Source organism: Desmodus rotundus, chromosome 5 (assembly GCF_022682495.2).
Source record: "Desmodus rotundus isolate HL8 chromosome 5, HLdesRot8A.1, whole genome shotgun sequence".
In the NCBI taxonomy this organism is placed as follows: Eukaryota; Metazoa; Chordata; class Mammalia; order Chiroptera; family Phyllostomidae; genus Desmodus; species Desmodus rotundus.
In genome coordinates this window covers 58,333,637-58,358,608 of record NC_071391.1, presented here as the reverse complement: position 1 = coordinate 58,358,608, position 24,972 = coordinate 58,333,637, and the positions used below count along the sequence as shown (strand labels likewise).

The 24,972-nt window shown below is 39.9% G+C and overlaps 1 pseudogene; it reads right to left on the bottom strand.

Annotated features, from left to right (window-relative positions):
- Positions 1–14,485: 14,485 nt before the first annotated feature.
- Positions 14,486–15,951, bottom strand: LOC112315879 (glutathione reductase, mitochondrial-like; annotated as a pseudogene).
- Positions 15,952–24,972: the final 9,021 nt, after the last annotated feature.

The following is a 24,972-nucleotide window of genomic DNA, read 5'->3' as shown; positions in this document are numbered from 1 at the left end:
GACCCACAGAGTCCTAGAGCGTGCACAAATCACCCACCTGGGAATCAACACCAGAGGGGTCCAATTTGCTTGTGGGTAGCAGGGAAGGTGAGTGAGGATGGGCTGAGGGCCAAGCGGGCAGCATTGTTCCTTCTTGGAACACTTCCCAATGCACAGCACCACAACACAGCAATGGGGGTTGCCCTGCCCTGGAGAATACCTAAGGCTCTGCCCCTTACTGTGTAACAGGTGCATGGAGATAAAGAAATATGTCCCCAATGAAAGAACAGATCAAAACTCCAAAAATAGAACTAAGCAATAAAGAGATGGCCAACCTGTTAGATGCAGAGTTCAAAACACTGGTAATCAGGATGTTCACAGAAATAATTGAGTATGGTCACAAAATAGAGGAAAAAGTGAAGGCTATGCAAGGTGAAATAAAGAAAAATATACAGGGAACCAACAGCGAAGGGAAGGTAACCAGGACTCAAAGATTTGGAGAAAAAAGAACAAATAAAAACTCAATCAGAACAGAATGAAGAAACTATAATTCGAAAAAATGAGGAGAGGCATAGGAACCTACAGGACAACTTTAAATGTTACAACATTTGAATCATAGGGGTGCCAGAAGGAGAATAGGAAGAGCAAGAAATGGAAAACTTATTTGAAAACATAATGAAAGAGAACTTTCCCAATATGGCCAAGGAAATAGACTTCCAGGAAGTCCAGGAAGCTCAGAGAGTCCCAAAGAAGTTGGACCAAAGGAAGCACACACCAAGGCACATCATAATGACATTACCCAAGATTAAAGATAAGGAGAGAATCTTAAAAGCAATAAGAGAAAAAGAGATAGTTACCTACAGGGGAGTACCCATAAGACTAGCAGCTAATTTCTCCAAAGAAACTTTGTAGGCAAGAAGGGGCTGGAAAGAAGTATTCCAAGTCATGAAAGGCAAGGACCTACAACCAAGATTACTCTATCCAGCATAACTATCATTTAGAATGGAAGAGCAGATAAAGTGCTTCCCAGATAAGGTCCAGTTAAAGGAGTTCATCATCACCAAGCCCTTATTATATGAAATGTTTAAGGGATTTATTTAAGAAAAAGATGATCAAAAATGTGAACAGTTAAATAACAAAAACTTGCAATTATCAACAACTGAGCTTAAAAAAAAACTAAGCAAACAACTAGAACAAGAACAGACTCACAGAAATGGAGATCACATGGAGGGTTATCAGTGGGGAGGAGGAGGGGGGAGAGTGGAGGAAAAGGTACAGGGAATAAGAAGCATAAGCGGTAGGGTCAAAATAGACAGGGGGAGGTTAAGAATACTATAGGAAATGGAGAAGCCAAGGGACTTATATGTATGACCCTTGGACATGAACTGGTCGGGGTTGGGGGAGAATGCTGGTGGTAGTGGAATGCAGAGTGGAAGGGAACAATGGGGAAAAAAGAAAAAATTTTAAAAAGAAAAAAATTTTTTTTAAATATGAAGATGCTACGTAGCCCTCCTGGGGTGTTGCTGCTCCTAAGCACTTCAAATGGATATATATTTATATATTTATAAATATAAATATATTCATAAATGTATATATTTATAAATATATATTAATAAAATATATTATATATTACTTACATATATATTTATTTCTTTATCTCTATATTGAAAACCATGAGAACCTCCAATTCCAATCTGACACCATACAATTTATTCTAGTTTTCTCCTTGTCCATATTTGTAACTCTGAGAGTAAGAGACCTCTAATCAACACATTTACTATTTACCTATCTTTTCTCACCCTGCTCCCTCAACCCCAATGCACATGCCCTCCTTACCCTTCCGGGGTACTGACACCCCATAGGAGTGGGAAGATGCTGCCCTAAGACACCTCTCATCTTGCTTGGACACTCTCATAAGGGGTAGGAGAAAGCTGATAGTTGAGCTGGGTTTAAAAGATGAATAGAAGTTTGCCAGGAGAAGAAAAGGAATACGGGAATTTGTAGCAGGAGGAACTACTTGTTTAATATTTGGTGCAGGTGTGAAGCTGGAATCTGTATTTAACATGAGACCCTTCCATGAACATTATCATTCAGGGTGGGGCATGAAGATGCTCTTCAGATCAGTCAATGTGGTATTACATATCAGGCCATTGAAACCAGCCAGTCAGTCTTTTGAGGGCAATATCTGGTATACAAGAATATAATGCTACATCATCCGATTTGTTGGTTAGAAATATCAGTACATGCTAATATTAAAAATTTAAATATTCTAGGGACTACACAATGTGGGAAGTTAAAATCTCCTTTCATTCCATCTCCCAGAAATAACCGCAGCACTAATTTATTGTATTCTTCTCATGAATTTTTTTGTGTGTCTACTACCAATTATGTGTGGATATATGTACACTTTTCCCCAAATTGAACTTATAAGATTTACCACTTTAAACTTTCTATTTTTAACTTAACATTTCTTGGATAGCTTTCTATATTAGTACACTAGTAGAATTATATTTAGTTCTATTTCTTTCTTTCTTTCTTCCTTTCTTTCTTTATTTATTTACTTTTACTGATTTTAGAGAGAGGGAGGAAGGGGCCAGAGAGACAGAGAAAAACATCAATTTGTTGTTCTACCCATTTATTCATTCATTCATTGATTCTTGTAAGTGCCCTGATCAGAGATCAAATCCCCAACCTTGGTGTACCAGGATTACACTCAAACCAACTGAGCTACCTGGCCAGGGCTAGTCCCTTTTAAAAAATATTTTTTTCATTCTATCACTTTTATTTATGTTTATTCACACACTACACAAATAAATTGTCAATGTAAAAAGATGGTATACATACATCAATAGCCTGGCATTACCCCCATCTATTATTCACTTCTTTTCCAGAGGTAACCATTGTTGTCTGTTGGTACACGTTCCCCTATATTTTCTTTATTCATTTACACATGCACCCACACACACGTGTGTGTGTATTGGGTTTTCTTTTTTATAAATGGATGGTGGACAATGTCAAGTTTTAGGTATTATCAAATTTCAAAGCCTGAAAGAACACACAAGAAGGACTGCGACCTTTCCATCACTCCAGGCCTTTTTTCTCAAGGCCCTCCTCCGTTCTTACTTGCATTGCGGCCACTGCAAACATAACCTAGGCACTGGGGACTGAGCCACATTAAAGAATGAGGTCCATCAATAAAATCCCCCTGGGACAGCTGACCCTTTGGCATTCTTTCTCTTGGGGCTTTAGCATTGCAAAATGAAGCTGAGGAGAAACAAATGGCAGAAAGAGAAATTTAAGAGGAAAATGTATGGGCCCCTTGGGATCCCAAGTGCCTAGGCTTTTAGATTTAGATACAGTTCTCTCAAAGGCTCCCTGCTTTGCCTCTTGTAGCCAGAGGCATGGAGTTTGAAGCATGTAAGTTCTTGGAAAAAGTGCAACAGAGCAAGGTCTAATCATCAGTGATTGGAAGAGAAATGTGCAGTCAGAGCCAAGTGGGATTTAACTCAAAGGCATTTCGAAAGTTTGCTTCAGAGTTAGAAGTGCAGCTTTCTGCCCTGAATTTCTCCACAAATATTCTATAGGCATTTTTTAAGCCCTAGAGCCCTTAACTAATGTTATTTAAGGAAATTTTATGTCACTAATTGTACAGATTGTTTGCTAACTTTTGAGCAAGAAATGATCTCAAAATACCCTTGTGTCTACTGATATTTAAAGGTAGGAGAATATTCTGGAATAAATCCCATTTTCCAATGTAATATTTTCCAAAATAAATGTTGGAGTAACTGCATGGTTGATACCATGTGAACATTTTAATTTACACAATAATATTCTGGAGTTTATGGGAGCTTGGCCTTTTTCCAGGAGGTTTGGAAATCCAAAAGTCAGCTATTTCTTCTCAGTGGGAGAAAAGATGGAGGATGTGAATCAGACCTGGTAAATTGGAGAGGAGGTCACAGACTGAATGGAGTTAAGTAGGAAAAAGTGCAGGGCAATCTTCAGTGGGAGGAAAGCCAGCTGCACAGAGGGGAAGGACTGGTTACCATTAAAGGCTTCAAAATTAGGCCCTTGGAGGAGAATCGAATGGGGAAGTTAACAACCCCTTATTTCTCTCTCTTCTAGAGGATGGGGTTGGTATAATGAGATCCAGTTGCAACCCATACTTGTCTTCTCTGAAGCCCTCCAAACCTTCCAAGCTTGTAGCTCATGTGCCTCCTTTTCCAAGGAGCCTGCCCTGATGGCCATATTATAGTCATCAGATGACATCACACTGTCAAGATGATCTGTTTCCTTGTCCTTTTCCCCACGGTCTGTGAGATTCTCGAGACCAGCATATAAAAAGCACATGATAATTACATGCTGAATGTTGATTGAATGAGCCTTTCTGGCTGGATCTATTCCTTCTCTCTCTTGAGTTCTCTTGAAGCTTTGCACTTACCTCACTCATAATTTTTTTCACATCCTACCTTGTACTATAATTTCTGTACATATCAGCTCCATTATTAGACTCAGGATTCTTCTATAAGAGAGATGAGATAATGCATGTAAAGTATGTCCCGTGTCAGCTGAATAAATGATAGCTATTATTATTTGCGTAATGGAGTGCCCGAAGGAGCAGAAAATTTATTTTTTTAAAAAGCTTCAGAGAGTCACTTTGAAGCAGATCTTTGTTTTGCAAGGATCAGTTGAGTAACCCTTCTTAATTATACAACCACAAGAGAACTATTGCCTTGGAAGAAGGGTATAATGGGACGTCTTAGTCTTGAAATATCTGTTCTTTCCCATTCCACTTGGATAGAAATGTGGGATCAGGGTTAAGCAGTGGAGCTGGTGCTGAGTTGCACAACTCCAAGGGGCACAGTTTGTATTGTAATCTATTATTACGGATGTCTATACCCTTTGAAGATGTGCCTCAAGAGATACCATTCTTCCCGAATACAACAGGGATGGTGCACCTGAAGTTGTGCAAGGAGGCAGCCCTAAAAAGAGAAAAGGAAAGGGGCTCTGACTGCTTTTTTTCTCTTTGAGGTTCGAGGTTATTGGATGGGCCTCAGAAGGATTGGGATGGTGCTTACTGAAATCTCTTGGCAGGAAAGAGAGGCACTTGCCATAAGAGAAGGGCTGCCTTTGGAGAGTTGGATCCAGCAAAGCTTTCCAACTGAGGATGCCATTGGGAAACAATAAGGCAGGGGTGTCAAACTCATTTTCACCAGGGCCACATCAGCCTCGCAGTTGCCTTCAAAGGGCTGAATGTAATTTCAGGACTGTATAAATGTAACTACTCCTTAACTAGGGGCAAGGAGCTTAGTGCTGCCACTGGGTAGAAACAAGGTGCCGGGCCAGATAAAACAAGGTGGAGGGCTAGATTCAGCCCTTGGGCCTTGTGTTTGCCACCTGTGCAATAAGGGAACACCAGCAGTGTGTACTAAGCGAGCTGAGGAGCTGAACCTCAAAAGCAAACATTGGCGAATCTGGCAGGAGGGCAGGATCTGGAGTAGCAATAGTATTGTCTCAGTAGTAGTCAAGCCCAGTAGACTGAAAGAAGAGCAGGGACCCAGTATGGCAAAACCGGAAACTTTTGGATTAATTAACTCATCAGTTTTCTCTCAACTTGGCTTTTGGAAGTGGGTTATAACCCTTTGGATTAAGAAAATGTATTGAATTCTCCAGTAGTTCAGGGGAGAGAGAAATTGAACTTTCTGTTAATGAAGACAGAGCAGTTAGTTGAAGAAACGTAATTATATTTGGATTCCAGGATGATAAATGAGGTCATTATGGTTTTATCTTCTTTATCATCATTAGCTTTGTACACTCAGAGCATCTGGCACACATCTGGCATATGATGGGTGATCCATGAGACCAAGGGATCTCAGGAAGCCCACATTCTTAATAAAATTGAAAATTCAGGTCATTCCAGATTGAGTCTAGAGAGAACCCAGAGTCCCAATGTAAAACAGACTCCTTGGCCAACTCAAGAAAGGACCTGAACTCCACAGGGACACTATAACCAAAATGCCTTTCTGGGCTGCCTCTAGAACAGGTCTGAACCCTGAGCTGGGTCTGGGGCACTCCTTCTTTACTGCTCTTCATTTCACCTGCTGCTTTTCCTCAAGGGGCCAGGAAGCTGAGGCTGGTGTTTTAACTTCACTTAAACTTTTCTGTCCTGTACAGTATATGCTCAACATATGCCTGACCAGCTAGCTGGTTGAGTGCAAAGTTTTGATGTTGAAACAATTGGAATAGTTCATTATCAATTTATTCCAGACATGATATCAGAGTGACAATCCAAGAAAACAAGTTCCTTGTGATTTTGTTTGTATGTGTGTTTTATTATTGAAAATTAAATATATCATATCAAGAGAAACATTCAATTTATAATTTTATAACCATACAAACAAGAGTATCCTCTGGCCCCCACCTTCTCTTATGACTACAGTGTGGTGGTCAAGTTCATGGGCTTTGGGCCAACCAGCACTAGGTTTGAATCATGTTTTTGCAGTGTATTAGTTGTGTGATCTTCCGCAACTCATTTAACTTTTAAAGTGTGTTTCTGGTGCATAAAAAGGGATTACAAGTGTACAAAGTTCATAAAATTAAATGAGAAATTTTATGTCAGGCATTGTGTTTGACACAGAATAAGCACACAATAAATGTTAGCTATTAACTATTTATTATTATTTCCTTCATCACCAAACTTTGTTCCCTGTTACTTATGTTCACACTTGAACCCACTAGAAAATGAACCAACGCCCAAAAAATCATTTTCACACAATTATAATTTAATAAAACTAATATCTGATTTAACATTTGTTATTGTTACTATGTAACTCTTTCCTACATCAATATTCAGTTGTTACATGTTTGCTGTAATACTATCTTGACGATCTGAGATCTTTCAAGATGATAGTGGAGTAGGTGGCTCTTGCAATCACCTCCTCCTAGAACCAAAGTGGAGATTCAACTAAATTGGGGAAGAATCACCCTGAATGACCAACTGAAGACTGGCTAAAGAGGAGATTTATAACCAGGGAGCTATAAGAGAAGCCATGTGGAGACTGGTAAGAAGGGTGGAGAAGCGAAAGGGGCTGGCCCTGCTGAGGCACCATGGAGGGCAGCTGAGGCACAAGAGGAATATCTCAGCTGCAGGAGGTCCTTACTGAGAGGTGCAGGGCCTAAACCCCAGGCCAGACTCCCCAGCCTAGAGCACCAGAGCTAGGAAGAGATGCCCACATAGCATCTGGCAGTGAAAAGCACAGGCTTCTATTCACCAAGAAGAGGCGGAGTCTGCTGGAGGTACACACACCCTCTTAAAGGGACAACATGCAAAATTGTGTTCTCAGCCACTCACTCTGGGCTCTGACAGAGGGAGAGCAGAGCAAATTGGAGTCTTCTGACGAGAGTATGGAGCTTGTGGTTCTGGGGAGAGACATGGGGGTACAGCCTCCAGGATCCCAGTGCTGAGTTAATCACAGATACCACAGACTGGGAAACGGCAATTATCCAACCATTAGGAATTTCTCAAACCCCACGGAAGAAGCCAGTATCATAGGCTGGGAAGGGGCACAGCAGTCTGGGTAGACTCAGGGGATTAGTGACTGGCTGTGGTAAGGAGTCTTTTCCCCTACTATCCCATGAATCTGACTGCCACTACCCGCTCACGGGGGAGATCTGATAGAAACACCCTCCCAGCTTTTGGCTGACCCAATCTCTCGGTTCTGCAGGCCTCACCCACCCGAACACTAGGGGCTCCACCCTGCCAAAGTCAGGGCAAAATCCAGGATAGACTCAGTGGCTCCGGGACAGGAACCACATCTACCACCTTCCCTGAAGCCTGAACAGCACTGCCCCCTTACCAGAGACCTGTTAGCTCCATCCTCTCAATTCTGCCAGAGGTTCTCTCAGTGACTAAGTCTAGCAGGCAGCTGGCAGGTGGGTGGATGTAGATGGGATGTGGGGTGGGCAGCAGAACCCTGAGCACCTTGGAACATTTTCTGTCCTGCCCCTTGGCTGGTGTTAGTAAAGCCGGCCTTAGAGAGCAGCTAGTCCTTCCCAAGCACAGCCAGGCCCAGCAGAGGCAGCCACAAACTCTGTGTGCTTTGTAGCTTAGCTTCAAGCAAGTTGTCAAGGGCAAAGCATGAGTAGTGCATCTGACATTGGCCTGAGCCAGAGTCCCTCCCCAGGGCCAAGAACCAACACGCCAAATGGCCAGGGCCAGACAATAGTGGAGCAGGATCCAACAAACTTCAAGAACAGTTTATCCAAAGAGAGATCACAGACAGCACCAAACTCAGCAGAGAATTCTGTTTTTCTCTCATTTTAATTTTTTGCTTTTGAATTTTTCACTTCTTTCTCTTCCATTTTTTCTTTTTTTCCATTTCTTCCCTTTATTTTCCTTTATTCTTTTTATTCCTATTCTTTTTATTTCCTTTTTTACTTCTTATTTGTTTTTTGTTATTCACTTCTGCTTTTCTTATTTTTTTCCCTTTTTTAATTTTTGTTCTTAATTGCTTTTAATATATTTTTAATTTCTATTTTGTTTTTATTGATTTTATATGTTTTATATATCCTATTATTTCTTAGTATATTTTTCTTTCTTTCTTTTTCACTTTTTTCTTTTTTGGATCAGCAACCACACAGCAGTGTGCACACAGTGATCTCACAGCCAGCCAGCCTGAGGGTTGATCACACGCACAAAGGGGCCAACAGCAATCAAGTCTCAATTACAACAGGAGGGCCCACAAAACCCAAACAAGGGATGTGCTTAGAGCATCCAGCTCAGGAGGTCAAGGAGACTACACCACTTGTTCACACAGAACACCTACTATGTAAAGCTATCCCATGAAGACTGGGAGTCATAGCAAATTGCTCTAAAACATAGAAACAAATACAAAGAGATAGCCAAAATAGGGAGACAAGGAAGCAGGCCCCAAAATGAAATAATAGGAGAGATCTCCATAAAAAGAGTTAAATGTAGGCAAGCAGTGTATTGGGTATAGAGTTCAAAGTGATGGTTACAAGGATGCTCAAGAAACTTGGTGAGAACCACAACAGCACAGAAAAAGACATAAAAACCATGAAGAAAGACCAGTTGGAAAAGAAGAATAGCATATCTGACATCAAGAATACACTGGAAGGAGTAAAGAGTAGGCTGGATTAAGCAGAGGATTATATCAGCAATTTGGAAGACAAGGTAGGGGGAAAAAAACACCCAAATAAAACATCAAAAAGAAAAAAGGCATCAAAGGGATGATAAAAGTTTAAAGGAACTTTGGGACAACAAAAACATAACATCTGCGTCATAGGGGTTCAGGAAGGACAAGAAAGTGAGCAATGGATAGAGGACCTGTTTGAGGAAATAATGGCAGAAAACTTCCTTAACCTGGTGAAGAAAAAAGTCACAGATGTTCAGGAAGCACAGAGTCCCAATGAAGATGAACCCAAGGAGACCCACACCAAGACACATCATAATTAAAATGTCAAAGTTTAAAGACAAAGAGAGAATCTTAAAGGAGCTAGAGAGAGACAGGTAGTTACCTAGAAGGGAATTCCAATACGACTGTCAGCTGATTTTGCAACAGAAACACTTCAGGCCAGAAGGGATTGGCATGACGTATTCAAAGTAATGAAAAGCAAGGACCTGCAACCAAGACTACTCTACCCAGCAAGGCTATCACTTAAAATTGAAGACAAAAAGAAAAACAAACCTGAAGGAGTTCATTCCCACTAAACCAGTATTGCAAGAAATGTTAAAAGGCCTGCTTTAAAAAGAAGAAACAGAGTAAATGTCAATGGATTAAACACTCCAATCAAAAGACATAGCATAGCTGAATGGATAAGAAAACATGACATATATATGCTGTCTACAAGAGATCCACCTCAGAACAAAAGAGTCACCTGGGCTTAAAGTAAAGGGATGGAACAAAAATATTCCATGCAAATGAAAACAAACAAAAAAAGAGAGCTGGGATAGCAACACCTATATCTGACAAAATAGATTTCAAAACAAAGGCCATAATAAAGGATGGAAGGTCCTATGTAATACTAAAGGGATCAATCCAACTAGAAGATATAACTCTTGTAAACATATATGCACCCAATATAGTAGCACCTAAATACATAAAGAAAATCTTGGTGGACTTTAAGGGAGAGGTTGGCAGCAATACAATCATAGTAGGTGACTTTAACACCCCACTGTCATCAATGGATAGATCATTCAGACAAAAAATCAACATGGAAACAGCAACCTTAAACAACACACTTGATTAAATGGATTTAATCAATATTTACAGAATATTCCATCCCAAAGCAGCAGAATATACATTCTTCTCAAGTGTACATGTAATAGTCTCAAAGATAGACCACATGTTGGGACATAAAATAAGTCTTAACAAATTCAAGAAAACTGGTCATATTAAGCATCTTCTCTGATACAATGACATAAAACTGGATATCAACTACAATAATAAAACTTGAAAATATTCAAACACATGAAGGCTAAATAGCATGGGTTACCAATGAGAGCAGGGAAGAAACAAAAAATTACCTGGAAACAAATGAAAACAAATACACAGCAACCCAAAATCTACTGAACACAGAAAAAGCAGTCCTGAGAATGAAGTTCATAGCATTACCAGCCTACCTCAAGAAGCAAGAAAAATCTCAAATAATCAATCTAACCCAACCCCTAAAAGAACTAGAAAAAGAACAACAAACAAAGCTCGGAGTAAATAGAAGGAAGAAAATAATAAATATTAGAAGACAAATAAATGACACAGAGACTAAAAAAAATATCAATGAAACCTAGAGTTGGTTCTCTGAAAAGATAAACAAGATTGATGAAGCTTTAACCAGACTCTTCAAGAAAAAGAAAGAACCCAAACAAATAAAATGAGCAATGAAAGAGAAATAACAACTGACATCACAGAAATACAAAGTACTGTAAGAAAATACTATGAACAACTATATGCCAAGAAATTGGACAAACTGGGTGAAATAAACAAGTTCCTAGAAACATACAATCTTCCAAAACTGAATCAGGAAGAATCAGAAAACCTGAATAGATTGATAACAACTAATGAAATTGAAGCAGTAGTAAAAAAAACTTGCAGCAAACAAAAGTACTGGACTGGATGGCCTCACAGGCAAATTTTACCAAACATTGAAAGAACCAACACCTTTTCAACATACTACTGGAAGTTTTAGCAATCAGACAAGAAGAAGAAATAAAAGGCATCATAATTGGAAAGGAGGAAGTAAAACTGTCATTATTCACAGATGGCATGATATTGTACACAGAAAACCCTAAGGACTCCGCTCTGCTAGAGCTAATAAATGAATTTGCCAAAGCAGCAGGCTACAAAATTAATATTCAGAAGTTGGTGGCATTTTCATACAATAATAAGAACTATCAGAAAGAGAAACTAAGAAAACAATCCCATTTGCTATTGCAACAACAACAAAAAACACATAAGGTACCTAGGAATAAATTTAACCAAGGAAGTAAAAGACCTGTACTTGGAAAACTATAGGACACTGAAGACAGAAATTGAGGAAAATATCAATAAGTGGAAGCATATGATGTGTTCATGGGTTAGAAGAATTAATCAATCTGTGTGTGTGTGATTTGAATTTTAATAGATGTTGCAAGATGACTTTCCCAAAATACATCATTCCCATAGTTCCACAAACTTATCAACTTGTCTGTGCAAATATTCAAAGAAGCAGTAAACCATGATGCTCAAGAATGAAGCTCTGGCCCTGACTAGTGTGGCTCAGTGGACTGAGTGCCAGACTGCAAAGCAAAGGGTCGCTGGTTCGATTCCCAGTCAGGGCACAAGCCTGGGTTGTGGGCCAGGTCCCCAGTTTGAGGCGCGCAAGAGACAAACACATTGATGTTTCTCTCTCGCTCTTTCTCCCTCCCTTCCCCTCTTTCTAAAAATAAATAAAATATTAAAAAAAAAAAGAATGAAGCTCCCAAGCAAGACTACCTGGTATGACTCCTAGCTCTCCCATTAGAAACTGTGCAACTTCAAGCAAGTTAAGTAATCATGCTGTACCTCAATTTCACACCTGTAAAATGGGGATAATAATGGTACCTACCTATTATTAATATGTCTAAAATGCTTGCAACAGTATCTGGCACATAATAAGTACTCCGTAAGGGTCAGCTACAATTGCAGTTATGATGAATTGAAATCTTAATATGAACAACTCCCATTTTTTTTTATCATAAAGATATAGTAGAAGATTCTCCTTACCTATTTCAAAGGGAAACAATACCTCAGCAGATAATAATATGAGTCAGTCTGGATTTTCCCACTGTCCATAGCTATGACACATCAACATGTTCTGAAAGTATTTCTACCGGTTTGTATTTTTCTTGTTTAATGAGCCCAGTGTTCCTGAACTCTACACAATAGCAATAACTTACAGCCATTTTGATACAGAATTGCTTCCAAGTTTTCACCATAACAAACAGAAAAATGTCCTCACTACCCCATTTTTATTTGAGAGGATGTCAGTCACTTTCTGTGAAAGGAATTACCCCCCAGAGAAAAACCAGTTTTTTTGTTTTATTTTACAAAGGACAAAAGTGAGCATTTCATTTTACTGAGTCACTGCTAGAGGTATCCTCTCTGCATCTCCCGAGCTGTGTTGTTGGAGCATGCAGTGAACATTCCAAAGACATGTTTACACCAAATTCCAGTTTAACATGGATTCAAACAAATAGAAAAATCAAATATTTGAAACTTCTCCTGCAAATTCTTTTTGTGATTAAGAGACAAAAGCAACAGTCGACAAGCTTTTTATAGACAGGAAGCTTTTCTGAAGCACCCTGTAGGGAATGTTACAGAATCAGTCCACATTCAATTCTACTGACCCCATCAGGCATTTACTGAGCTCTTACTACAGACAAGGCATCATCCTAGCTTTTGTGGGGTGGAGCATGAAGAAACATATGGAAGGATTAGGGTACTCCGTGGCTAACACTCTACTGGGGGAGAAAATAACATGCAGGCAGTGATAAGCTACACATTAATTCTTTCTTGATTTCTGTCAAGTGAGAGAAAATCCTATTCAAACTGACTTAAACAAACAAACAACAATTATTGGCTCGTGTAATGAAAAGTGCCGACTTGCTGGCCTCAAATGGGGTGTGATCCAAGGGCTCACTGGAACCCCAACTCTCTCATCTTCTGGATCTGCTCTCCTAAGCATAGGCTTCACTCTCAGACTCTGTGTGAAGGGAAGATGGCTTCCCAGAGCTCCAGGTCTGTCCTCCAAAATTATAGTCTAACAGAAAATAAGACTTATTCTCACAATAGCATGTTGTAAGTATTGAAAGTGATTTACAGTGGCTTGAATGTGTCTGTAAGCTTATCCCTAAACTTATTACAGTGACCAGACCAGAGGGATGCCGTGTTCTAAATGGTCAAAGCTTGGTGACTCACCCAGCCCTGGAGACAAGGATGAAGTCAGCACTAGCCAACACAAGCAGACAGAGGTTGAGAAAATAGGTAATTCCTCAGCGGGGGGGAGGGGAGGGGGGAACAGATCAGAGTTCTATTATCAGAAGAGGAAGAAATTATTCAAAAACAAATATAACAGAAGAATAAACATTGCACAATGAGAAGATGGGGCATAGATATTTTCTGGCTTTAAGGATCAAAAAAAAATCTGCACAAAAGTAAATGGGGGAGGTCAATAAAATTCTCATTGGAAATCTTTTTAGGAGCATGACTAAAATTTATCCTAAAAACACAAGTAGATAAAACTATCAAACACATTTTTGACAAATAAGCTATTTTCTAGAAGAAAAGACAGCAGTTTTATTTCCAAATTTCTGGAAACTGTTTTCAGAAAAGAATAAAATGACAAGAACACATACAAAAATGGAAATCTTTCATTGAACCATGAACTGTTAGCAGAGGAAGGGACTTTTGAAGTATTTGAATCTCTCTCCTGGACTCACCTCTAAAATGTCCCTCACTTATGTGACCAGCTCCCTCAAATCTTTCCCAAGTTTGATGTTTACATTTAAATAATGCAACACCCTGGCTACAGCATCAACCAGACATACTAATGTTGCAGTTCAATCCCAGATCAGGACACACGCAAGGAGCAAACAATGAGGGACTGAACAAAAAGGATAAAGGACCGTGGACATGGACAACAGTATAGTGATTGCTGGGAGGAGGGGGATATAAGGGGACTAAAAAGTAATGTAAAAAAATACAATTAAAAATAAAAAACCAATCAATGAATGAGTAAATAGGTAAAACAAGTCTCTCTCTTTTCCCCTCCCTCCCTCCCTCTCTCTCTATAAAATCAATTAATTAAAAAAAATTAAATAATGTAAGTGCACAGAATCCTTTTTTGTTGTTTTTGAAGCTAGTACTGTGCTCTGCATGTTCCAAAGCTGCTTCAAGGATATGAACTTTCTCTAGAAACATACAACACAAGAGGCCTGTGCCCCTTATTTTGTTATTTCATTTGTATTAAATGATTAAAAAGTATGTGTTGTTTTTGTATGATGATCTTTGTCATCAGTTCGAATCCCCAGTTTATTTAAATTCAGGCCCCCAGAATTTGGGTCCCACCCAATGGCCCAGAGCAGGCAGTCAACATCTTGAATCATGGTCAAGGTGGCTTTCCTACCAGGATCTGAAGTAATCATGCAGTGTTCCAAGTGGGAGGAAGTCTTTTTAACTTCCTTGACCTGTAAGTACTTCGGGACCTCTATGCCAGCATTCTCCAGCTCTTCACTGCAGTTAGAACTGATTATTGAACCAAAATGTCTAAGTACCTTATAATGCTATATCATGAGTGACGTCTTAGAACCGAGAACAGAGAGGATCCCAGTTATCTCCACAGCAATGTATCCTGCACCAGCAACGACACTGTGGCTAAGTGATTCTAACAGTTGAAAAAAAAAAAAATCCATCACTGGTTATTCCTAGGCTGGCACCGGGAATCTGGCTCTCCTGCAAATGTGAGAGATGCCACCAGTTGTAATCAGGATGTGAGGAGCAGTGTATTTTTTCCCAAGACCTGTACTGGAGGCTGAATTCTGCACGGCCAGGGGTGATTTCTACTGGGTTGACCAAAAACTTCATTTGTTTTTTTCCCATATGATGGCTCTAGTAGCACTTAGCTGTCTTTAACTTCATTACAAACTATTTTGTTAGATTGTACTGTAACAGATGTCATATCAGCACACATTTAAAAAACTATCAAAATTGGTGAATTTTTGTGTAGCCATTTTAATACTGAAGATGGAAGAAAATATGCAACATTTTTGGTATATTATGCTTTATTATTTTAAGAAAGATAAAAATGCAACTGGAATTGGAAAAAAAAGATTTGTGCAGTATATGGAGAAGGTGCTGTGACTGATAGAACATGTCAAAAGTGGTTTGTGAAGTTTCATGCTGGAGATTTCTCACTGGATGATGCTCTGTGTTCAGGTAGACCAATTGATAGCAATCAAATCAAGAAATTAATTGAGAACAACCAACATTGTACACACAGGAGATAGCTGACATACTCAAAATATCCAAACCAATAAAGTCATTGGTGAAAATGAAAAATATGTCTTTTATTTTACGGAAAATAGTAAACGGACTTTTGGCCAACTCAATATAGGCCTTAGTTAGATTATTTTGATAGATGGTGTGCAGGCAGCTCACATAGGCATCTGAATTTACTATCGCAACTTTGAAAGCCGTAATGAACATAACCATGCTTGAACTCAGAGTGGGTAGCTGTGTTCCACGTTACCTTTTCTGGTACACATCTGACACTCAAGCAAGTGCTGCCCAGCCTGTGGTTCTCCACCACGGCCACTCTGGGGCACACCGCACACGCTGGCGAGCCCACCGGAGCCGTGGCAGATCACCAGGTAGTCCAGCATGCCAGGGTAGGCAGCAGGCCCTGTGGCTGCAGCTCCTGCCTGCATGCCACTGTGCACATGAGGGGCATAAGCCATTTTTTAAAGTAGGACAATAAAGCTTAGCTTTATCAGATTTTAAATCTAAACAAAAATATAAATATTAATACATGAAACTTACATAGAACTTACTGTAAGCTTCTAAAAACAGTTCTAAGTGCTTTACCTATAATAATTAATTTGCCACATTTGAGGTGCATGTACATTTTTTAATGTCCCCGTTTTGCAAGTGAAAAATTGAGGTGTTGAGTTTAAGTACCATAGTTCATGGGGCTGGTGAATGGTAGAGCTGGTATTTGAATTCAGGCAGTCTGACTGTCAATTTGGGTTTTGTTTTTTTTAAAATAGATTTTGGGTTTTTAATCACTTCCTTTCCAAGCCAAACAAACAAACTAGATAACAAACATAATCAAAGGAAAGAAAGACAAGAATGGCTATTAAATCTCTAGGAGGGAGGCTGTTTAAGAGTAACAAAAGATAATAGAATGGGTAAAAAGCAATATATTATAATACCAAAAAAATGCTATTCTGTACCCCAGACAAACTGAAATCAAATGGAAAGCAATTAACAGGAAGACAGTATTTGCAGTATATATGGAAGACAGCAATTAAATCACATGAAAATTAACAAGAAAAAATATTAAATGGCCAAATAGACAGGTTGAAAAGGACATAGATTATTTCCAAAAAAGAAATACTTGAAATCTGGCCAGTCTCCCTCAGTTGGTTGGAGCGTTCTTCTGAAAACCAAAAGGTCATGGGTTTGATTCCTGCTTAAGGCACATACCTGGGTTGGGGTTTCAGTTCCTGTTGGGGTGCATATGAGGAGCAATGGATCAATGTTTCCTTCTCATGCTGATATCCTCTTCCTCTCTCGCTCCCTTTCTTTCCCTCTCTTTAACATCAAAAATCATGTCCTCAGGTGAGGATAAAGGGGGAAAAAAAGAAATACTTGAGATAAAATATCTAATCCCATTACTAATGAAAGAAATGTGGACTTCTGGTCAAGATGGAGGCATAGGTAGATACACTTTGCTTCCTTGCACAAGCAAAAGAAGGACAACAACAAATTTAAAAACAAAAATAATCAGAACTGCTAGAAAATTCAACTGTATGGAAATCTGACAACCAAGAAGTTAAAGAAGAAACATTCATCCAGACCAGCAGGAGGGAAGAGACAAGCAGCTAGAGTGGGGAGGACATGTTGCAAGGTGGTGGCTGGAGGACCAGGGCAGATGAGGTGGCCACTGGCAGACAGGGCAGTCCCACATTTGTGTGCAGATAAACGGAGAAGAACAACTGAGGAGCAAGACAGACCATGCAATCCAGGGTTTCAGTGTGGGAAAAGAAAGCCTCAAGACCTCTGACTGAAAAAAGCCGTAGGGGTTATGGTGGTGGGAGAAACTCCTAGCCTCACAGGAAAGTTCGTTGGAGAGACCCACAGGGTCCTAGAATGTGTACAAACCCACCCACCCAGGAATCAGCACAAGAAGGGTCAAATTTGCTTGTGGGTAGCAGAAGAAATTACTGGAAGCCAGCCGAGACCCGAGCAAGTGACATTGTTCCTTCTCTCACCCCTTCCCCACATTCAGTGCCACAATGCAGTGACTTGGCTGCCCTACCTTGGTGAATACCTAAGGCTCCACCCCTTACAACGTAGCAGCTGTGCCAAGACAAAGAAATATGGCTCAAGTGAAAGAACAGATCAAAACTCCAAAAATAGATCCTTTGTACCTCCGGCCAAGATGGAAGCATAGGTAGATACACTTTGCTTCCTCACACAACCAAAAGAAGGACAACAACAAATTTAAAAAGAAAAATACAACAGAACTGTCCGAAAATCAAACTCTGTGGAAGTCTGACAACCAAGGAGTTAAAGAAGAAACATTCATCCAAACCAGTAGGAGGGGCAGAGACAGGCAGCCGGAGTGGAGAGGACTTGAGGCAAGGTGGCAGCTGGAGGACCAGGGAGGGTGAGGCAGCTGTGGCAGACCAGGTGGTCCCACATTTGTGTGCAGATAAACTGGGAAGAACAACTGAGGAATGAGAGAGATTGTGCAACCCAGGGTTCCAATAGGGGGAAATAAAGCCTCAAAACCTCTGACTGTAAAAATCTGTGGGGGTTGGGGTGGTGGAAGAAACTCCCAGCCTTAAAGAGAATTCTTTGGAGTGACCCACAGGGTCCTAGAACATACAGAAACCCACCTACTTGGGAATTAGCACCAGAAGGGCCCAATTCACTTGTGGGTAGTAGAGGAAGTGACTGAAAGCCAGCAGAGAGCTCAGCAAGCAGCATTGTTCCCTCTTGGACCCCTCCTCCACATACAGCACCACAATGCAGCAATGTGGGTTGCCCCACCCTGGCAAATACCCAAGGCTCCACCCCTTACTACATAACAGGTGCAGTGAGGAAAAAAATACAGCCCAAATGAAAGAACAGATTAAAGCTCCAGAAAAAATACAACTAAGCAATGAATAGATAGCCTATCAGATGCACACTTCAAAACACTGGTAATCAGGATGCTCACAGAAATGGTTGAGTACAGTCACAAGATAGAGGAAAAACTGAAGGCTATGAAAAGTTAAATAAAGGAAAATGTACAGGGAACCAACAGTGAAGGGAAAGAAACCAGGTCTCAAATGAACAGTTTGGAGCAGAAGGAACAAATAAACATTCAACAAGAACAGAACGAAGAAACAAGAATTCAAAAAAATGAGGAGAGGCTTAGGAACTTCTGGGACAACTTTAAACATTCCAACATCCAAATCATAGGGGTGCCAGAAGGAGAAGAGGAAGAGCAAGGTATTGAAAACTTATTTGAACAAATAATGAAGGAGAACTTCCCCAGTCTGGCAAAGGAAATAGACTTCCAGGAAATCCAAGAAGCTCAGAGAGCCCCCCCAAAATTTGGACCTAAGAAAGAACACACCAAGGCACATCATAACGACATTACCCAAATTAAAGATAAGGAGAGAATTTTAAAAGCAGCAAGAGGAAAGGAGACTGTTACCTACAGGGGAGTTCCCATAAGACTAGCAGCTGATTTCTCCAAAGAAACCTTGCAGGCAAGAAGGGGCTGGAAAGAAGTATTCCAAGTCATGAAAGGCAAGGAACTACAACCAAGATTACTTTATCCAGCACAGCTATCATTTAGAATGGAAGGTCAAGTTGAAGGAGTTCAGATAAGATCCAGTTAAAGGAGTTCATCATCACCAAGCCCTTATTATATGAAATGTTCAAGAGACTTATCTAAGAAAAAGAAGATCAAAACTACAAACAATAAAATGAAACAAACTCACAACTATCAATAATCGAACCTAAGAAACAAAAACAAACACAAAAACGAACTAAACAGGAACACAAAAGCAACTAGAACAGATGCACAGAAATAGAGATCACATGAAGGGTTATCAGTGGGGTGTGGGGGGAGAAGGGGGGGAAAGTACAGGGAATAAGAAACATAAATGGCAGGTACAAAATAGACAGGGGAGGTTAAGGAAAGTACGGGAATGGGGAAGCCAAAGAACTTATATGTATGACCCATGGACATGAACTACGGTGGGGTAATGATGGTGGGGGTGCAAGGCAGAGGGGAATAAAGGGGGGGGGGAAATGGGACAACTGTAATACCATAATCAATAAAATATACTTTAAAAAATAGTGAAAGCAACGCAAGTTAAGCCAATGATAAATGTGTTTTCCCTATCCAATTATAAAAGCTTCCGAGTTGGTGAACCTGTGGAGATGTGAGTGTGCTCAGGGCATGGGAACTCTGTGCCCTCTCCCCATACCTTGCCCTGTGCAATTCCATCCGGCCTGTTCCCCAGTCATACCCTTTTGTGATAAACTGGTAAACAGCATGTTTGTACAAAAATTCTAGGAACTGATTTGAAAAGATGCAGATTCCAACCTCCAGGCATTCCAGCTCTGAGAGATTTCCTGACCTTCTACTGCAAAACCGGGATGATGTAAGACCAGGATGACTAAAACCAGGAAGATGCTCGGCAGGCCGTCCCTTCACCAGTTCGGAGGTCCTTGTCAGAACAGACTCTGCTGGTCTGCACATAGAAAAGTTTTCAATCCTCTCCTGCTGATCTCTTTGTTTCCCTTCTCCCTCATAAAAACCGCTGCCTGCACTGAAATGGTCAGGTGGTCTTTAAGCTCTAGCTGGTGTGGCTCAGTTGGTGGAACATCGTCCCATCCAAAACCAAAAGATCTCAGGTTCGATTCTCACTCAGGGCACATGCATGCCTAGGTTTCGCGTTTGGTCCCCAGGTTGGGGCACATAGGAAAGACAACTGATTGATGTTTCTCTCCCTCTGTCTCACTCCTTTTTCCTCTCTCTAAAATCAATAATCTTGTCATTGGGTGAGGATAACAACAATAACAAAAAAGATGATCTTTGGGATGAGAGTCCCTCATCTTTTCAGGCTGCCATTCTTGAGTAAACCATTTTTCCTTACACCAAAAAACAAACAAACAAAAATAAACAACAGAAAAAGAAAACAAAAAAACCACTACCTGATATCAAACTATACTATAAAGCATAGAAATCAGAACCGGATAGTACTGATATAGAAATAGACATATACATCAATGAAACAGAATAGAGAGACCAGAAATAAACCTATACTCTAACAGTCAATTAATATTTGACAAATAGGTCAAAAACATACGGGTGGGCAAAGATAGTCTATTCAATAAATGATGTTGGGAAAATCGCACAGATACGTGAAAAAAATAAAACTATACCACCATCTTACAACATGCATAAGAATAAACTCAAAATAGATTAAAGACATAGTGTTAGACTCAAAACCAGAAAATCCCGGAAGAAAACATAAGCAGTAAAATCTCGAACATTTCCTGTAACAATATTTTTTCTGACATGTCTCCTTAGGCAAGGGAAACAAATGAAAAAATAAACAAATGGGACTACATCAAACTAAAAAGTTTTGCACAGCAAAGGAAACCAACAACAATTCATTGAATGGAAGATCAGATTTGCCAATGATACATCTGATAAGGGGTTAATATCTAAAATTTATTAAAAAACTTTTAAAACTCAACACCAAAAAATCCAATTAAAGAATGGGCAAAGGACCTGAATAGACAATTCTCCAAAGAGGACATACAGATGGCCAATAGACATATGAAAAGATGCTCAAAACCACTAATCATCAGAGAAATGCAAATTAAAGCCTTAATGAGATATCACACCTGTCAGAATGACTATCATCAATAAGTCAACAAACAACAAGCACTGGCAAAGATATGGAGAAAGGGAACCCCCATGCACTATTGGGGGGAATGCAGATTGGTACAGCCACTGTGGGAAGCAGGATGGAGATACCTCAAAAAATTAAAAGCAGAACAGCCTTATGACCCAGTAATCCCACAGCTAGGAATATATCTGAGGAAACCTGAAATACTATTTTGAAAGAACATATGCACCCCTATGCTCATTGCAACATTACTTACAATTGTCAAGATTTGGAAGCAGCCCAAGTGCCCATCTGTAGATGAATGGATAAAAAAGCTGTGGTACATCTACACAACGTCATAGTACTTGGCTATAAAAGAAGGAAATCTTTTGCAACAATATGGATGGACTTGGAGAACATTAAGCCAGTCAGAGAAAGACGAATACCATACGATCTCTGTTATTATATGTGGAATCCAATGAACACCGTAAACAAAACAGAAACAGACTCATAGAGAGCAGACAGACAGCTGTCAGAGGGGAGGGAGGTTGTGGGGCTGGGTGAAAAAGGTGAAGGGATTAAGAAAAAACACAACTCATAGACACAGACAACAGTACGGTGATTACCAGAAGGAAAACAGATTTGGAGGAGGTATTGGGTTGACCAAAAAGTATGTTTAGCTTTTTCTATACAATAAAAGGCACATTTTTCATTTCCACCAATAACATTATTGACTTGGATATTTTGAGTATGTCAGCTATCTCCTGCATGATATAACATTGATTGTTCTCAATGAATGTCTTGGTTTGATCACTGTCAACTTCAACTGGTCTACCCCACCATGCAGCATCGTCCAGTGAGAAATCTCCAGCACAAAACTTTGCAAACCACTTTTGACACGTTCAATCAGTCCCAGCACCTTCTCTATGAACTGCACAAATCTTTTTTGTGTTTCAGTTGTGTTTTTACCCTTCTTGAAATAATAAAGCATAATATGCTGAAAATATTGCATATTTTCTTCTATCTTCAATATTAAAATGGCTACACAAAAATTCACCACTTTTGATGTTTTTTTAATGCATGCTGCTATGACAGCTATCACAATATAATCTAACAAAATTGTTTCAAATGAAGTTAAAGACAACTAAGCACTACTAGAGCCATCTTACAGAAAAAAACCAAATGAACTTTTTGGCCGACCCAATAGAAGAGGGTATAGGCGGAATAAATGGTGATGGAAGGAGACTTGACTTGGGGTGGTGAACACACACCACAATATACAGATGATGTATCATAGAATTGTACACCTGAACTTAGATTGGTTAATTTTATTAACCAATGCCACCCCAATCCATTCCATTAAAATTTTTTAAAAATTAAAAAACTAAATGTCTTAAAAACAACAACAACAAAACCCACACACAGTATTAAAGGAGGCCAACCACTGCTGGCTAGGGTGTAGTAAACTGGCGTTCTCAAACATTGCTGGTAGAAGCATAAACCAGTAAAGTCTTTCTTTCAAATTGCCTTGTAATGTGAGCCAAGAATTTTTAATGTTCATATAATGTTATCTGTCCCGGGGATCCAGCCTAAGGAAATAAATGTAAATTTAAACAGGGCTTTATGTTCAATGACATTCATAACAATTCAGATGAACAACTACTGAAAACTATCTAAATACCTGACAATGAGAAAACATTTAAATAAATTATTCAATAAATACACATTGTGTTGCTATAGAAACTATATTTACCCAATAGTGTAAAATGTTAGGGAAATATTCCTGTTAGATTTTTAAATGAAGAAAAGCCAGGATACAAATTTATATTTATTATAAAATGTATATGATCACAACTATTAAACAAATAATCCAGTGAAAGACTAAAGAGAAATATATCAAATATACTGAATTGTTAAGGAATTTTTTTCCCCTTTTCTTATTTACCAAATTTTTAAAAAATATTTTACTTATTTATTTTTTAGAGAGGGGAAGGGAGTGAGAAAGAGAGGGAGAGAAACATCAATGTGTGGTTGCCTCTCATGCAACCCCTACTGGGGACCTGGCCCACAACCCAGGCATGTACCCTGACTGGGAATCAAACTGGTGACCCTTTGGCTTGCAGGCTGCCACACAATCCACTGAGCCACACCAGCCAGGGCTATTTACCAAAATTTTTATAAGGAACCCTGATTACTTTTATAATGGAGAAAAAAGTTAACTAAACTTTGCTTTTAGAAAGCAGTTAATGATAAGGAATACAGTCAGTATTATTGTAATAACTATAATTGGTGTCAGGTGGGTGCAAGACATTGGAGGGGGTCACTTTGTAAGTTATATAAATCTCTACTATGCTGTACACCTGAAACTAAGATAATATTGAATGCCAACTGTAATTGAAAATTTTTTAAAAAACGGTTAGTGGGTTGTGTTATGTGTTAATTTGACTGATCCCAATTACTCCCTGCTCTCACTGGCACTGCTATCTGCCCAGCGGAGTGGGGTGGTATTATCTCTTTGAAGCGCCAGCTCTGGAGATAAGCCCCCATTGACCTGTGGGCCTGCGGATTTGCAAGCAATGCCAGATAAGGAATTTTAAACACAGGAATACTACAGAGCCACTGGCTGGGCTGCATCAGTAGAGCCCTATCAGTGGAGCTTTTGTTTTCTCTGGTCAGTGGCCCTGAAAGAAACAGAGATTACACTGTAGCTTTTGCACTCTGTCCAGGACACCAGGCTCCACCGCTTACAGAGCCGAGATGGATGGCTCAGGCAGCAGAGGAATGCCTGGTTGGAGAGATAGAGGAAAAAGTCACCCGGTGGTGACTGAGGAAGATAAGATCTCCAAACAAAGACATTTGTTCTGGTTAACAGTTTCCAAAGTCCCAGGAACAAATATAAGCTTCTAGGGAAGAGGGAATCAAACTGGATAGGAATTCCCTGGCCTGGCCCATGAGCAGGGTTAGGGACCTTCTGAATTCTTACTCCTGTTCTCATTCTTTCATTTGCTAATTATTAATTGGCAAATTAACTGGCAAATTATTAATGGCTGTGCTAGCAAGAGCGTCTTCAACTACTGAGAAAGGAAATTGACTCTGAAGTAAAACCTTACAAGAGGAGTTAGCCTGAGAATGGTGAATGGGAGCAGGAGAGAAAAAGGATCTTCTAGGCTATAGAAATGGCTCAGACCTGCAAGCAAGAGAGGTAGAGAACTTTTGAGAAAGCGCAAGGCATCTGGAATGGAATATGGGAAGAGAAGTGTTTGCTTTCAGTTTCCCTTTGTGTTATAAAAGAAGAAGAAGAAGAAGAAAAATAGATTTGCTAAAGCTTCTTCTTCCTTTCAAAACTTTGCCCTTCCCCTTTGTCCCAGAATATGCTGTCATTGGCTCTCTAAAGCCTTATGCTGCTGTTTCAAGTTTGCAGAGGAAATAAAGGGACAGAGGCAGCCCGGGGTTGAGGTCTGAGGTCCACACAGAGGCTGAGGCCACCGCACACAGATGGGACTAACCAGCCAGGACAAAGGCGATTCGCGTTGCCCTTATACCACAAGCGCAATCATTTTCCGCTCCAAGGGGACACTGGAGAGGGTGGGGATGTTATTAAGTCATTCTGCATATGTTGAGTGCAGTATCCACTGTTGTAACTCGCAGCCTCATTGGGGAGGTAACACATGCAAACACGAATGCTATGATTTATCTGACATGACGCAATAGTGGACTGGGGTGTGCAACACACTTTTATTGAGTCCTGATTATGTGTTAAACACTATGTGCAGCACTGGCGAGAAAAAGATAGAAAAAGACCCTCTCCTGGAGTAAGTACATCATGGCCTAGTAGCTTG